Source organism: Mchenga conophoros, linkage group LG4, assembly GCF_057382185.1.
Source record: "Mchenga conophoros isolate Kocher_MC1m ecotype Shallow Benthic linkage group LG4, M_conophoros_male_GT1.1, whole genome shotgun sequence".
NCBI classification, from domain to species: Eukaryota; Metazoa; Chordata; class Actinopteri; order Cichliformes; family Cichlidae; genus Mchenga; species Mchenga conophoros.
Window position 1 is genome coordinate 21048296 of NC_140529.1, and position 16808 is coordinate 21065103.

The 16808-nt window shown below is 38.5% G+C and overlaps 1 protein-coding gene across 1 annotated transcript in view; it reads left to right on the plus strand.

Moving 5' to 3' along the window:
- Positions 1-16808, plus strand: part of elfn2b (extracellular leucine-rich repeat and fibronectin type III domain containing 2b) — an 83813-nt gene that overhangs the window by 12202 nt on the left and 54803 nt on the right. The window contains exon 2 of the mRNA XM_085270937.1: positions 10535-10705. The gene's annotated coding sequence lies outside the window, so the exon portion shown is untranslated. The remainder of the gene's footprint in view (positions 1-10534; positions 10706-16808) is intronic.

Sequence of the window (16808 nt, forward strand, 5' to 3'; positions counted from 1 at the left end):
GCCTTACCTCATACTTTTCTATAATGCTGTGGACGCAGCTATTGGTAAAGTGGAAAACTATCAGTGATAACACTACAGTTACTTATCAAACAATTATGCCGTTATTTGTATCCCATACATTTTTCAGTTGTCTTTGTTTCTTCTATACTGCCATTAGCCATCAAATGCTGCTTTTCAACAACTGCCAAACATTAGTCTGCACATCAGCTATGACAGAAATGGCAAAACAAGCAAAATATGCTCAGGAGTAGACATATGCACATCACTTTGTCTGATTGTTGCATGAAAAACAAGAACGTGACCAGGAATAGCTATCCTCTGTTGCAAACAAAATATCAACTCAATACAAGCACTGGCCAAAGAAATATGATACATACAATTTCAGTTTGCACAGCAGAGCTGCGGTTAACACATTTTTATGTCAGGTGATCTTTGGGCAGGTTTTCAGCAGTTTTGCTGTTGGTGGATTGTACACACTCCTTAAAAGTAGATTTGTGTTGAAATGTAGGTCATGTTAGGTGATCCTAATGCTGCAAAGTAATGTAATGAGTTGTGTGAAGAACTGATTCCTATATAAAGTAAATACAGAAATGCACTTCTGCTTGGTTACAACACTGCTCAATGTGTAATGAAAAATCTGATTATTCTATGCAGGTGCAAAAATGTGCTGACATTATACTACTAAGTTAGTTTAAAAATTAAAAAAAAAAAAAAGGTTTTCTTTCTTCTTACATTTTGCTGTAAATTGATTCCACATGCTACTGCAACTATTTATTATCAATAAGAGTAACCTCTACTACTCAAAGATGAGTAATTGTATTGTGTATATGTTTAGGGGTTTTATTGTGAATAGCTTCGGACAGAAAGAGCACATGCATAGGACACATCTTGCATATTGTTGCAAAGCCTAATTGGAATTTAGAGAGATTCCAAGGGGTAGATCTAGTAGCCAATAAGGAGTATTGCTTTTTTCTGGCCCTCTTATGAGTTTTCTTAGTTTCCCAGAAAGGCAGCTATCAGGATTTGTCTAATGCTGAATATAGGTAGGAAATTCATGGGTAGCAGACTTGAGGCATCGGTGTAGCAGATTGGCAGGTGGTTGGCCTGGAGGAGGAATTGGAAAAAGCAGCAGGATAGCAGGCTAGAGGCTAGCTCAGGAAAAGGCCTAGGAAAAGGGTGAAGGCTAGTCAGGTGGATAAGTTTAGTCATTCTTCCACCTTAGACAGGTTTAATGAGTGCTTTTTAAAAAAATATATAAATTGATTTATTTTTACAATAATTATAATTATGACCTCAGTATATCACAGATCAACACTCCTAATGCTTTACAGACAAACTATATGTGTACTGTATATATATATATACAGTACACATATACATATAAGCTGCTGATAGACATGGATGACATACAGCATATTAGAGTTCCCAAGATTCTCAGAAGGGGAAATAAAACACTCATGCAAAATATCCAACACATCTCTATAGGTACGAAAAGTACTGAGTGTGTAATTGGCATGCAAAGAATGAAGTAGTGTGTTTTCTGATATCAAGGCTTTATTCAATCTTTTGACACAGTATGTCACTCGTTGTCATCCTTTCATCACTCTGTCTCTCCTTTCCTCTCATTTTTCTCCCCTGCCTTTAGCTCTGCAGTCAGAGGCCTCTTTGGCAGATTTTGCCCAGCAGTACTAAAGACACATGTGCCTTGAAGGAAAGACAGACAAACACGCAGATGGGTGGGACGTGAGGATAGACAGTGTTTGTTTGAAGCTTAGTTTCAGTCTTTTCTCATTCTCAGTCAGTCCCATTCGTGGTGTAGTCTAGGAAGACGTGGGAACAGTATTCATTTACTGGGCTTTTGTAGTTATGATTAAATTAAATGTTCTTTGATAATTCTGTTCTTACAGCAAAAATACTATGTGGTACTCATGCATGTTTTATTTCTCTTTTTTCTTTTTCCCCCCATTTACTTTGCATTAAAACGTTGTATGTACACTGTGGGATAATTAATCTTGAAACAAGAAGGCTAAAAGTTATGCCTGACTTTCACATCATTATCTAACCATTTGTGACACATTTACCAGATGTGGCCTCCTTCACACCTTCAGCTCAGTTAGCTCACCTGCTTCCCCCAAGTTTATGACCTTTGTTGGGAGTCATTCGATGCTGAACCCAGTCTTTGTTTACAGCCTCAATTTCTTGCCTTGCAGGGTGCTTATTATCATCAAACAGCAAACGACCTAAATACTGGCAGAGTGAAGATTTTGATACTTTTAGGTCAAATAGTTGTTTTCATATTCAGCTTCCACTTCATTAGGTACACCTGTCCAACGGCTCATTAGTATAAATATGTAATCAGCCAATGACACAACAGCAGCTTAGGGTAGTGGCATGTAGACACAATCAAGATGACCTATTGAAGTTCAAACTGAGCTGGGATTTTCCCACAAAACCAGAGAATGTCAAAAAAAGAAATACTATGCTGTGAGCAGCAGTTCTTTTGCCAGAAAATGCCTGGTTGCTGCAAAAGGTCAGAGTAGAATGGCCAGACTGCTTCAAGCTGATAGGAAGGGAAAAATAATTCAAATAACCACTTATCACAACCAAGGCATGCGGAAGAGCACCTCTGAAAGCACAATGATCCTTGAAGCACATGCAGCAGCAGCAGAAGACCACATACCTCTCTCATACTGTATTTATTCTGTATAAAAATATTGTATTCTCATTTATCTGCTCGGTGGCTGTGTTACACATTTAAATGCAGCAAAGTACTTGGATGAATTTCAAGCATAATTAGACATTCTTTTATTGCTTGCAACCACCAAAAAATTACATAGATCATAATCTGGCATATCTCACATCATCAAGACGCTGTGTCAAGTTAATTAAGACATGTCTTTATGCTAAGATGGTGATAGAGAGGTCGACACTTTTGTCTGAATTTAGACAAACCAAAGTATTGTAACAGCAACATTTACAGAAATAACTCACTGTAACGGCTGACTCATAAGATTAATGAAACCTTGTCAAAGACAAAGACAGCATTAAATCCTTTGTAGAGTTCATGGATGAAACTTTATGTGAAGTCTTCGGAGCAGCTATGGTTGGTTAACACTTTACAGTTTCTTTATGCTCACGTAACAGTGACGAGCAAGTTAGACCCCAAAAATTAATTAACAAAGGATTCAAATCTATTTTAATTCAACATATTTTAAATAAAGAAGAGCAATTGAAGAGCAGACTTACAGCATAAATTCACATCAAATGTAACTGACTAATTCACTCGAAAGCTGTTTCACGGAGAGATGTGGGAAATTCTTTTGTTGTTTCTTAATTAATGAAGTGGTTAAAAGGTCTGGAGATGTCAATGGCAATTTTATTTTCATTGCAAGCAAACTCAATTGGAGATGAGTCAAAGGGTATAATTTGGAAGCAAGGAGCTCTTAATGCAAGTGAAACATACTCAGACTGCAACACAATATAAACCATCATAGAGAGAACATTGGGAACATTAAATGTGGCCAGTTCTTACATTCTGAGAAAGAAAGCACTGGTGATCTCAGGAACACAAAAGGCCTGAGTGTTCAGTGAAGAAACAGTCATAGATAATTGCAGGGTCCTTCCTGTGCACCCCAGCTGTGAAACTATATTCTTTCAACAGATGATGCAAAGATGAACCAAAATGTGGGTGTGCAGATATATGTAACATAACGGTAAGATCTGAGAAAAAAAGTGCATGGCATGCTCGGTTTCCAGTGACACTGGGCCTCTGGTATTTATAAATGATTTGAAAAGAAGAAAACTAGAACTAGGATAAATTCTACAATTTGTATGGATTCTTTCTCCTCAGGTTTAACCAATTACAGTAGATATATTTGATAGAGCTTCTCAGTATAATGCAGACAATGAGCAAAAGCATTCCATGAAAGCGCCTCAGGTGGAAATGGAAAATTCTGCATTGGATGAGTCTGACACCTGAGCTCATTCAAATGAGCGTGCAATTCAGTGGTGAAAACCAAACAAGAAACAATAAAATAAGAAATAAACAAGAAATAAATAGATAGATAAAATGATTTTCTTCTATTCCAACTTTAAAAAATAAAAACAAACCAAAAAACCAAAACACGAAAAAGTTGCTTTGACAACTGTAAGTGATTTAATTTGCCATCTCTTACACACAGAACAATTTCAAATGATCTTGACACAACAACACACCATATAATGTATTTATATTACACCGCACTTACCCAGAACAACCACACACCTTTGATCACTACTCTTCCCCCCCACCGTTCGCTACCGTTTGTGTCTCATTCTCCTAACCTCTTAACTTCTAAACTCCTTTTCCCCCCTCTTCTTATCCCCTGGCACCTCATTGGTCCTTTCCCATCATCATTGTTATACTCTTTGTCTACTTGCTGGTTAATTACTGTTAATGCAAAGAACTGAGTAACACATGGGCAAACACAGAGACATAGCCTCCCACAGATTCTGTAACCCATTTGTGTAACCCACCCATGGACCCATGAGAGGCAGTGGGAGCTATAAAAATGCTGACTGCACACAGCTATGAATATAGTTTAGTTTACATCTGTGCTTTGGACGGCTTCATTTCCAACCTTCTCAGTGTGTCAGCAGCTGCTTTTCTTTGATGTGATTATGGGTGGGAGACAAGAAGAGACACTGGTATGTAAGGAAAAGAGCCAACTCTGCAGTAATCTTAGCCAAATAGCTCCAATTCTCTTTCTGACCTTGTGTCTAGCTCGCTGAACTAGTATAAATGATATTTTTGACACAGTAATGTGTATTAAGTATTAGAGCTGGGCAATGAATTAATTAATTGTTTCATTTTTTTTGTTTTTAAAGTCATTAATACGCTGCACCCACCAAGCCACCCTGTACTTTATGTACTGTGCCTTTAAAACGCACTACCATGTTTATTGTCACATGACTATCCAATCCACATTGTGAAGGAAAACTCCAATCCTGAGGCGACTGTGCAACTCCAGCAGCTTGTAGCAAATAGAAACGCCGTGTCTGTTGTTTTGGCACATTTTTGGCTTTAGTACACACAACACAGACAAGAAAGCCGAAAACTGAACCAAAGGTAATACCACCAGTTGTTCACAACATTTGGAACGGGCTCAAATCACTAAAGAAAATATCCCAGATTTGGTGTGTAAGCATATTGACAGTACAAACCTGTTGAAGTAAATTAATAAATGAAAATACATCAAAATATATAACTGATGCTGAGAGACAAGTACATGCTTAGTTTACACTAACTCTATTACATCATTTGTTGTTCACATGAAAATAATGGATTTGGGTTAAATGTCTTTGCTTATTTTATAAGAATTTTGAACTTGAAGGCGTTAGACTTCGCCCATTCAATTATAATGGTTTAGTAACACTACCAATAGATAAACTCACTTTTACTACATTTATTGATAATTACATTTCTAATAAAAACTCCACTGTTGATCAATCACAGTACACACAGAGTTATTACCACAGGCCAAAGATGGAAAAGTCACCAGCATCACCACAAGGCCACATTTCACTGGCTGACTGAGCAGGTCGCACCACTGAGATGTGTCGCTGTGAACAGTGGTTCCCCGCTCACAGTGGTTCCCCGCTCACAGTGGTTCCCCGCTCACAGCTGAGGTGTTTCCTGGATGAAAACCAAGGGCAAGATAGTGCTATGTTTATTTGCAATTTATGCATCAAAACATGTGCAATAAACCTGATATGTTGGAAAACATTTTACAATCAGTGAAGTTCTAAACAGTGAAACCTGAAAAACATTGCATTAAGGCCAAACATATCCACTTTGGTCTCAGCTTTCCAAAGGAGCTCCAGAAGTTTTGGTTTGCTCAGATGCAACTTTGCAAACTTAATTTGTGCTGCCATGTTCTTTTTAAAGAAAACAGGCTTTCACCCGGCAACCCTTACAAACGAGCCATATTTCTTCAGTCCTTTTATAATTTTATAAAAGGACTTAAGTTGGTTGGTTTAATATGCTAACCAACTAACTAACTAACTAAGATGTAGCTCTTGGATTTTAATTTAGTTTTTGCTGTTTCTTTGACCATGGCCTGACTTTGGAGCAAATTTTCGTGGACGTTTCAAAGACCGTATTGAATCTTTTCCATTTGTGATTATCCTTTCTTGCCCTAGAATGACAAACTTAAAATTATTTGAAAATTTGTTTATTGGTTCCAAGATTACAAGCAGCGTTTGCTTCTCTAAGACCACTGATGCCCTAAGTCTAAGTCCTTATGTCTTTCTTTCTTGGCATTGTGCTAAAACACAGCTCAGTGCTCCTGCTAAGCCTTCTGCTTTTATAGAGGTGCTCACAGTTGCTCATGATCAATTATTCAATCCATTTGATTAGCAGCGCCTGGTTGCCGCTCACGCTCTTAATTGCTATGGAAGCAGTAAGGGTAGATTTACTTGTTTACAGTATTGCATTGAGTCCTGTGGAAACTTTCTTTTTTCTGTAAGTGTCTTTACTTTACTTCATGCTTTGCTTTGTGGTTAACAGTTAAAGTTGTTACTGACTGCAACATGGAAGGCTGTTCAATGAAAGCACAACTGAAAAGTGTTATTCTCTGGGGGAAGAAACATTGTAAACATCTACCAATTTCTGCCTCTACAAACATAGAGACAAACTCAGCGTTTCAGGCATTTATGGCTATTAGTCTCTGACAACTTGGACAGTAACCTGAAAGTCTCACTAGAGGGCGTTTCACTAGAAAAAGTTGTCGTTCATAAAACAGAAGTGGTTTAGTACATATGGATAATATTTGACATGAAAGCAGAAATCTGGCGTGCCACTTGGAAAATGTTGTAATCTGTGTTTTAGTATTGCAAACAGAACATGACATTTCCAGTGTGTTTTTTGGGCCTTATTTTTTTAGCACATCAAATAAATAACACTTTTCATAGAAATGCTACTTAGTGACAGACAAATCAGAATCTGATAACGTGGGTCTATATACTGTTGCAGCATCTCAAAACATAATCTGTGAAACAGAAGGAGATCACTTACTTTCATAATATTTGTCACTCTTTTTGTGCTTACTTTAGTTTAGATAAATGAAGATAATGAAAAAATGATGAAGGAATTGAATTGACTCCATACTCTGCACACAAACAGAGTAACTAACAATAAAATACAACTAAGTTTAAAGGTTTGCATCACTGAGCTGCTTAATTAACATAGCTTTTTCTTTCCAGTCCAGCTCATTATCTTCTGTAAAGTCTTTGACACACCATAGTTTAGGAATTCCTTGTTAATTAAATAATGATAATTTCTGTCCTCAATCATTCCTGACTTGCTCTTCAGAAATTTGCACCAGTTGTTAAAGTCAAAATGTTGTCCGTGTGTTTATGTGTTTGTTGCTCTGTGACTGCACTCATGCCCCTTGCAAGTATATCATGTGCAGAGTGAGAGCTAATAGGATGTGTTGTCCTCAGCATGCATGCATTTTCATGAGGCATGAGCTCCTGCCTTATCTCATGCCCATCCCTACTTACTGTGCCCAGTAATGTTCATGTCTAATCTGGTGATATTTCTCCATTCAAGTTGAAACGGAGAAACAGGATCAGTCGAGTATTATTGCTAAAAATGAGATGCCCTGCTCTGCTCACTGTGGGGCAGCTAGCACAGACTCTCCCTAACTGATTTAGACTGTCTGTGTGGATGTCTGTGCTTGTGTTTGTCAGGGAAAGGGTGACAGTGCCGAAGGGAGAGAGAGAGAGAGTGAAGGAGAGAGAGATAAAGAAAGGCACAGAAGCAAAGAGAGAGGCCTCGGAGAGAGGAAAAGAAGTATGTCAGTTTCTCTGACAGTTATTTGCACAAATTGTTCATAGATAGGTGTTGTGTATTGATGACTGGAGGTATGTTGTGACAGGTGTCCTGCACTGTGATTGAAACAGAAGATAGGTAGCATCTCATTATATATATATAGTAATACTTACAGATGGAGCCATCTGCCACCTTGTAGCCATCAGCTATTATTGCCATCATTATTGTCACTCCAGTTGTCTGCCCTGGTGATGCTAATTAGAGTAAACCACAGCAGCTGAAATAGTAAGCAAAGGTCAATAGGAGAGAAAGAGGGAGAGGAAGACAAATAGTGAAAGAATGAGAGTGCGATAGAGCAGTGACATTTTCCTTTTGACTTTTTCCATAGCCTCATGATGGAAGGGTTTGTGTGCTTGAGTGATCCCAGGAGCTACTATTTTGTTCATGACATTTTGCCCCTGGGAAGATCTCCCAAGGCAAACTTATCATGAGTGAAGAGCCAGACTAAGACGGCAAGACTAGGGGACTAAGTTACCAGGGTTAACAGGGCTCACACCCTTGACTCATACCTGGGGTAGGGGCTTGAGAGCAGGCACTTGACGCCTAGGACTTAGCCGTGCTCAGCAGTGCATAGTCTTCCAATGGGCCCACCATATGTCATAGGGGTTTGAGCAATGTGAAATGAGCAACTGTCTGGCGTTCCAATCCTTGGATGTAAAAACTGGCTCCTGCTATATGGAATGCCACCTCTCTGGCTAGATATAGTCTGGCTCACTTCAACACATGGCTTATGTTCTGGAACAAGTCTCCTAGAAAGAGGCTGGACTCTACTGCAATCTGGGATTGCCCCTAGCTCTGTTTCTGTATGTTGGGGATTTCCCTGGACGATCAGAATTTTAATTTTTTTTTCCCATGTGCCTTTGGATTTGGGAACTGGTCCTGTATGTTGTTTGAGTCTATGCAACGAAATGAGCACCACACAGCCACACCTTCTTGCCATTGTCCTGCCAGGGGACATCTATATGCACTTGGACAATAACAGTGAAACCTGAGGGTTGTGGAACACTGGACCAGTTCTTTATCATCTCAAGGATATTTGAGGGAGTTTGGGAGTTTGCCCAAGTACATGTACAAGGGTAGCAGGTACACATCTCTGCTATGTGTAGATGTGATTCTGTTGGCTTCATTTTTCCACCTAGTGTGAATCAACTGGGATGAGAATTATCCTCTCCAAGTCTGAGGAAATGGTTTTCAGCTGGAAAATGGGGGCCCTACTGCTGCAAATTTAGGAGTTTATGCAACTTGTTCACAAGTAAGGGCAGAGTGAGAAGTGAAATTGAGAGATATGTTGTGGTGAATAGAAAGTGCAGCATAAAAGTGAAGATGTTTGTTTACTGGTCAGTCTGCATTCCTACCCTCACCTTGGACACCCACCTCAGGTTTGGGTAGTGACTAAAAGAATAAGATCGTGGATGAACTTTCTATAAATGGTGATGTGCTTTCGGCATATCATGATGGGAGGAGGCCCGGGGCAAACCCAGGACACACTGTCTTGGGCTACGTCCACACGTACACGGGTATTTTTGAAAACGGAGATTTTCCGTTTTCGTTTTAAAAATTAATCCCATCCACACGTAAAGGCAGAAATGAAGGAAAACGCTGCTAGGAACTTGCCAAAGCAACAGGTGGCGATATATATTCCTAACTGTGCAGAAATGTTGGCCAATCAGAAGTCTAGAAGCCTCGGTGGGAAAAAGTAAACAAAGCTGGGGCATAGAAGCAGAACTGAGTGGTATGTGTGGAGGGACAGTAACTGTGTGTTTATATGTAAGCATTTAAACACTGCAGAGAGTAGAATTAACAGTAACAGTATTGTAGAAATTCATTTCACCGAAACAATAACGTGGCGCACAGTGTGACGTCAAAAAATGCACACACCTTTGAGGCTGCGTTTTCTGCGTTTTTCTCGTCCACACCTAAATGCAAAGATGGAGTTTTCAAAAATATCCACCCTGGCCGGAGTTTTTAAAAATCTCCGTTTTCAGTGACCAAAAACGCAGTTTACGTGTGGACGAAAGGTGCAAACGCATAGAAAAATCTGCGTTTTCAAAAATACCCGGGTACGTGTGGACGTAGCCTTGGTCTAGTGTGATCAGGTTGAGGGCGGTCTGCTGACATCACAAACCACACCCAGATACATGGTGGAAAATGGGTGGATGGATAGATGACCTTATTCTATCTGTCTCACTTGAGTTTCACATTAAGTCTAATCATCATAGTTGCCAACCCCTTTCTTTTAAAATGTATTTTAAAATCCATCAGTGCTGAGTGATCCAGTGTTTATGTATATTTTTCCAATCTTTCTTTTTAAGGATGGATATAGTTTACCAGAAGATATTTCTTTATAACGCCATTTCAATCTGTTTAATCCTGTGCAGTTTATTGCGATTCATATCAGCATTCATCTTTACTTAGCATAATGAATAAATTGTAATAAACATCATTAGTAAATTAATGAAGTAGTGACAGTGCACAATGAATTTAATGAAGTAACAGCAATGCACTCTGCTTTTAATTCACCTGTTAAGGAGCGTGATGTAAAAATGGCTATAAAAAGGTAAAGAATTTTGCAATAAGAGGTTTTTTTTATTGTAAAATGCTGTTAGAGATGATAGTCGTGTTTAACCCCAGTTTTTTTATTTGTATTTCTTTTGAATGCAGCTCCAGGTCAAGAGTCTTCACTAGAAAAATCCTGGCAGAACTGCTGAGGATCCGCAGAACGAAGAGCAAAGCGCGTAAGAAGATCTTCATAAATGCAAATCAAGAAGAGGAGCTTTCCATCTTTGTGTTGAAATAAACACTTAAAGAGTGGACAACACATACTGGAAACAGGTAGGTGATAAAAATCTATCTTAAGCATAGTGTGTTCAGGCAGAGAAAGACATCATAAAGATGACGTTGCTTTTCATTTTTCAAACCATTTGTCACATGTATATGAAAATATGCCTACATAGTGAATTACATACATGCTGCAATCTTAAGAAATAAAACCAACCTGTCACAAGCTTCTGCCCAGTTGTGTGTTTCTGTGCGTGTGTGTGTGTTTGTGTGTGGCATACAACTTGGCATTAGGGCGAAAGCATTCTTTAGTGTCTTAACAAGCATATATTATGCCATCTTTTTCCACTTTTATTGCACTTATTTTACTGGCAACACTGTAATTAACGTTGGCAGTGTTTCACTTACCACAGTTATTATATTCTGCATGTGCATACGTGAGTGTACTGTGTGTATGTACATGTCAGGCACAGATAAAGTCAAAGAAGTAATTGTTGTAATTATTTCTTTTCCGATCACCCCTTCCCGACTGTGTTAATGTTAGTGAAATTCCTGAGACTCTTGAGACAGATGTAATGCAGAGTAACGGCGCTCAGTTCAACCACCTTTCTATTCACGAAGTGACATATCCGCGCCATTTTATGGTGCTCATATGTCATTAAGTTAATTACTATTGTCAGGAAGAGACTCGGCGCTTCTGACAACAGTGCCGCAAAAAGAAAAGAAAAGAAAAGACAAAAGAAAACAGCAGTTATACATCATTGTTAAAAGATTTGAGTTTTTGTTTTTGGAAGCAAACCAAAGAAAATCAAATCAAACAATGTTTTCACATGGGTAATTATGAGAGGCGACAATTTCTGCTCAAAGTGTGCGCGTAGATGTCGCGTACCTTCTTCTAAGCTTCAAGTAGTTAAAAAGTGAGCTGAGTGTATGCTCCTGGAAATCAGCCAGAAATGCAGTGTTTGTTCTTTCAACCATTTCTGGAACAGCTTCAGTGTATGGTCACACTTTCTGGGCTTTTTTTGCCAAAATGTTATTTCTCATGAGCAACGGGGGATTAGAGGAGGGATGTGTTTCCTTATAACAAGATATATGTAAATACAGGCCGTTCAGTTCTGTTTTATTTGTGACTGTCTGATGCTAACAGACTGCATCCCACAAAGCATCTGTAAAATAAAGAATTGAAACCTGAGCATTTCAACACAATTAATGTCCTTCAGTTTGACTTTAGTCTTCCTCATAATGACTGCCAGATGTTTAGGATTGATCTTTCTTTTTTCTTCCTTTCTTCGCTGCTTAAAGTCCTTATAGCTTGGCAATGGCAGATGGATGAGCGTCTGAACCTCTTAGATCAGGTTTTAGTTTCGGCCATTACCAATGAATGCAGAGTAAAGTGCCTTGGATAGACCTACGACTAATCAGAGCTAAGTGATGGAATAATGTAGACTGACCATGGCGAGCAGAGATGTAGTTATTGGATGTTATCTTTCTCTTATTGCATAAACACTGATTGGCCATGCAGGAGCAAGGATGTGAGGAAATACACCTGAAACGTAGCTCTCTCTTTTAGAATTATGTGCTATGTGAAGTTTTGACTGTTGTTATTAGCTGCGATATGCTTACCTTATACAACAGTGATTTAAGACCTCAACTTTTATGTGAAACGAAAAGTGCTGTGTGATTTGTCCTGACTGTGATAGAGAAGGGGAGGTTTGTAGTTACAGTTGTGAACCTGCCAGTTCCCCTTAGAGCTACAGCCTCATCATATGTAGTGGGTTTAACATAAAAATGAGACTTTGGATCCATAAAACAACGGAAGATAAAATCAGATCATAACAATAATGTGTGTGTGGGCCACATACTGTAAGTATTAAATTATAAGACAGAGTAGGTTCTCTGTCTTTATTGGGTCTTTTTTTTACCAGCCCAACAGTGTTTGTCACCAGTTGCATAATCACTGCTAAAAATGAATGCCTTGAGGGTTTTGTTCTCCTTCTAACTTTCTTAGTATGACCTTTGTGTTTGTTTTTGGTTAGACCGTCATTTCTTGATGTTGAAGTATTTCCAAAAGGCTTTTTAAGGAGACAAAGGCCTGTTTAGTTTTTTCCTAATTTTCTAATTATTTAAAATAAGCACCAGTTCCACAGTAAAAAGGCGTAGTGCAGCTGCGGATTTTAAGATAACGTTTCTTGAACGGGTTCAATGTATAAGTCCGACCTTCTTTAGCTTTCTGCTTGGGAATTCGTATTCGAGGGCACAAGATTGTTCTGAATTTTTGTTTTCACTTTTAGCAATAGAGACGTCCAGTGATATAAGTATAGTCTCATGGAAAGGGTTAGTAACTGGGGGAAATGTTGCATTCATTGTCCCCCATTAAGTGATTGCTTTAAATAACATGTTCTGACTGTATGGCTTACAAGCTCAAACAACATTGGACTTCTTTGGCATCCCTGTGCTCTGGCAGGAATTGCATAATCAAATTAATGTGACAATGCCCCAACCTGTTCTCCTCTCAGTGCGTCAAATGCTGCAATTCTGTTAGACAGGTGTCACATTGATACCCACAAGGTGTCCTTAGGCAGAAATAGCTTGCTGGTCACTATTGTTTAGGAATTAACACATTGTTAGTAGATACGCGCAGAACTTGCCATTACCGTTTGCACATTATTGTAATTGGGGCAACTTAGTAAATCTGGCTGTTAGCAGTATAATGATTTTGACTTTTTCATACCAATATTTGTTTTGGTTTCATTCATGAGTGAACATTCAGTTCACTCATTAAATATCTATTTGGCCCTAATTTTAATATCTTAGAGGCCCAGAAGTAGAGATTTGTTCAAGAGGTGGATGGTACTAATGTGTCCCAAAAGACGTTACCCCTTTTTTCTGAGTACCAGCATACTAGTGTCACCTACCCTGTAAGAATTATTAATGAAAAGCAATAGCTGCTAGAAAAACAGTGGTAGTTTATTCCTTTTTTGTGCAGTGGGATTTGCAAATGTTGACCCCTATTCCTCAAAGACAGACATGGTTTCAAGCAAAGATTGTGTGTCATCCACATAGATTCCAGCATACGCATGCTCTCAGCATGACTGCAGTGCCTTTATATGTGCCTTTATATGCGCTACCAGTCACTATGAGCTCAAGCCTCTCTGCTGGAGCTAGAAGTCCTGTCTCATCACAAGGAAACCCTTTATTCACAGCAGCAGGTACTTCTCGCTTAAATAAAAAATAATGATGTATGCAGGGACTGCAAAAAATCTGCAAATCAATCTAGAATCAGTCAAATAAAGTTGAAAATGTTTAATCTGAGAAAGACATCATTCCTAGTGTTACCTTAATGCAGATTTACCGATATGTTTTTAAAAATTGCAAAAGAGCTCATTGATTAAAACAAAAAGGAAAACCCAGAAACAACCCTTAAGATTTTAATGTAAAAAAAGAGGATATTTATCTTAAGAAAGCCACACCTAAAATTAATAAATAAATAAACATTTGTTTGTGTTTGATTTAAAAAAATCAACCACAGTGGGTGCAAAATATAACTGATAGCGCTGCCCAGGACACAGTGACAAGCATTGCTGCCTTACTTGTATATTTAACGACCTAATTGGCTTGCAGGATGAAATGTGCCCTTTTTGCATACAAATCTCTATTTAAAGGGGAAGTGCTAATCATAAATATCAAGGCCAAATTCAGTTCCTGACCTACTTGCCGTGAAACTGTGGAAGATTTATGCCTGCAAGTCAAAGATCTAAATCATTAACATTTCAGGTTTTTCCATATAGCGTCATACCATTTAATTGTCATATTTGCAGAAGTGAACATTTAATTCCTTTTGAAAACCTACAAAGGTGAGATACTCCAATAAATTATGCCTAAAATTGTTGCTTTTTACAGTTACAGAGGACTTTTGTCTTCTTTGGTTTTCCCACTGATTTGTTTGACGACCTGTATCCTCAGTGCTCATCTGAAATGCCACTCATGGTTATAATTCATAATGGGCACATTAATATTGTGGAGAAAGTGAACTGGCTTGATTTTTAAGGCAATTTTTAAAAGAGATGTGTTTATATGTGCTGACAAAATATAGAACACGTGTGTGTTTTGTGCTTTTGAAGCCTCAGGTTGATAGAAATTCATCTGAACTATGACTCCAAAAAAAGAATTTGTTTATAGCTTCACCACTAAAAGTTCTTCTAAAAACACTATCAAACCCACCAAGGATTGACATAGACAAAGACCAGATTTGAAAGCCAGCTTGTGGGAGGGTTTTAAATGGGGAAATCTCTGGAAGAAACACAGGAATTATAGATGAAAACTATCACCAAACCAGCATCACAGACTGTTTGAAATTCATGCAAAATGCCTACAGAAGTTTCTAGTTTCTGCTAAACTAGGGAATACTCACTTTGAAGGGAACAGAAGAATATTATTTCTGTGTGTTCAGGTATATCATTTTTGTCTGTAGGCTGTATATCAAAGAGGATCAAATGTTTTGAGGTTCAAATACATTGTGCAACCAGTGATTTTCCTTTTTGTTTCCTTGCTTTTGATGACTAACTTATTTGGCCACATGGTAGCTGACTTTCTTACATTCCGAAGCCTTTCAACTTTGTGTTAATATTGAGAAACATCAAATTTCTGTAAAACAAAAAAAATGTGTCAAACTTGGGAACTTCATGATAAAGTCTTCTCGGTTGGAGGTGCTAGTGATTGAAGTTTTAAAGACATAGTCAAGGGTGAAGGGCTTTGCAGGATATTGCAGCTTCACATTATTATGACATTTGATTTCTCGCCGTAGTTTTAGCCCAAAATAATGAGTTCAGTCTGAAGTCTAATCTAATGATTACAAGGAACCTGCCACTTAGGAATACATCGGTGAAGTGATTCATATTCAAAAGATTTAACATTTGCGGCTTCTACTGTTCATCTTACAGCACAGTGCAAATTTTTGTGCTTGCAATGCAATAATTCTTTGCCAAGTAAGTTGACTATGAAAGCAATTAAAGTCCATGAAGTATTTTAACTTTAACTGATATTGTTGGTCTGTTTTCACTGTTTTTATTGTTTACTCCATGGGCAGTAAAACAGTAATACATGGGCAGTAATTGCCACTAATGAAGGTGTTGTTAAAGCCAAAGGGAGCAGATTCACAAGGGCACACTATACCATATTTTTCTAAGAGTTGCCCTGTATGAGCAAATTAGTTCTTATATAATGTGTTTGGGGCATTCACTTTATTTTTCTGCATGTTTACATAGTGTGAGAATATCCTAATAAACAGGGATTTGGCATGTTCACACCTGCAGACATATTTGTGAACAAATGTGTAAGCTCTGCATGCTTTTCACGGCTCTTATGATGGACTGTGGCCAAGAGCATTTGCATAAACTCTATTTGGAGGCAAATACAACATAATGACTCTTGTTCAAGTCCTCGTTTTCACTGAGAGAGGTGTGGCCCTCACCCGCTCCGTTGTACTCACACCTACACCTTTGCCACTTTAAGAAGGAGTAAATATGCAGCTCGCGAAGTCGGATGGACGGCAAATTTGAGCCTTTGTCTTTGGGGAAGGGATATTTTATCATACCGTTTTCACATGTGCGACAGCAATTGTCTGTTTAAATTCCGCTTTCATCCCATTTAACCATCAATCTAGCAAATCCTGCTTTAATTATGAGCCATGCCTTTTCCTCCCCCTAAACTCAATCAGAACAAATAAAAGAGCCTTTTCAGCTATAATGGGATTATCGATCGGGTGGCAGCCTGAGACTTTGTGTATGTTTGTGTCTGGCTATGTGCGCGTGAGAAAACTAAGCCATGTGTGAATGTGTTATTGTGTATCTGTGGGTGTAGAGCAGTTTGAAACAGATAAATTGAAAGACATTTGGGGTGTGTGTGTGTGTGTATGTGTGTCAGTGCTGTCTGGAGTCTTGTCCATGTATATGGGTGCTGTCAGTGAAGGGCTGAAGGAATGAAGCATTAAATTACCTCGCAGTTTGAGTCTCATCGAGTGTGTGACAGGTTTTACTGATGAGTTCTGAGCTTTTTCAACTTTTGCCCACCAACACTTTGCTATGCACACATGCAACACACCGAATGCGGTCAAGGGTGTTAAGTGATGCATTTGCTTATCTGCATACACTGACCTGCA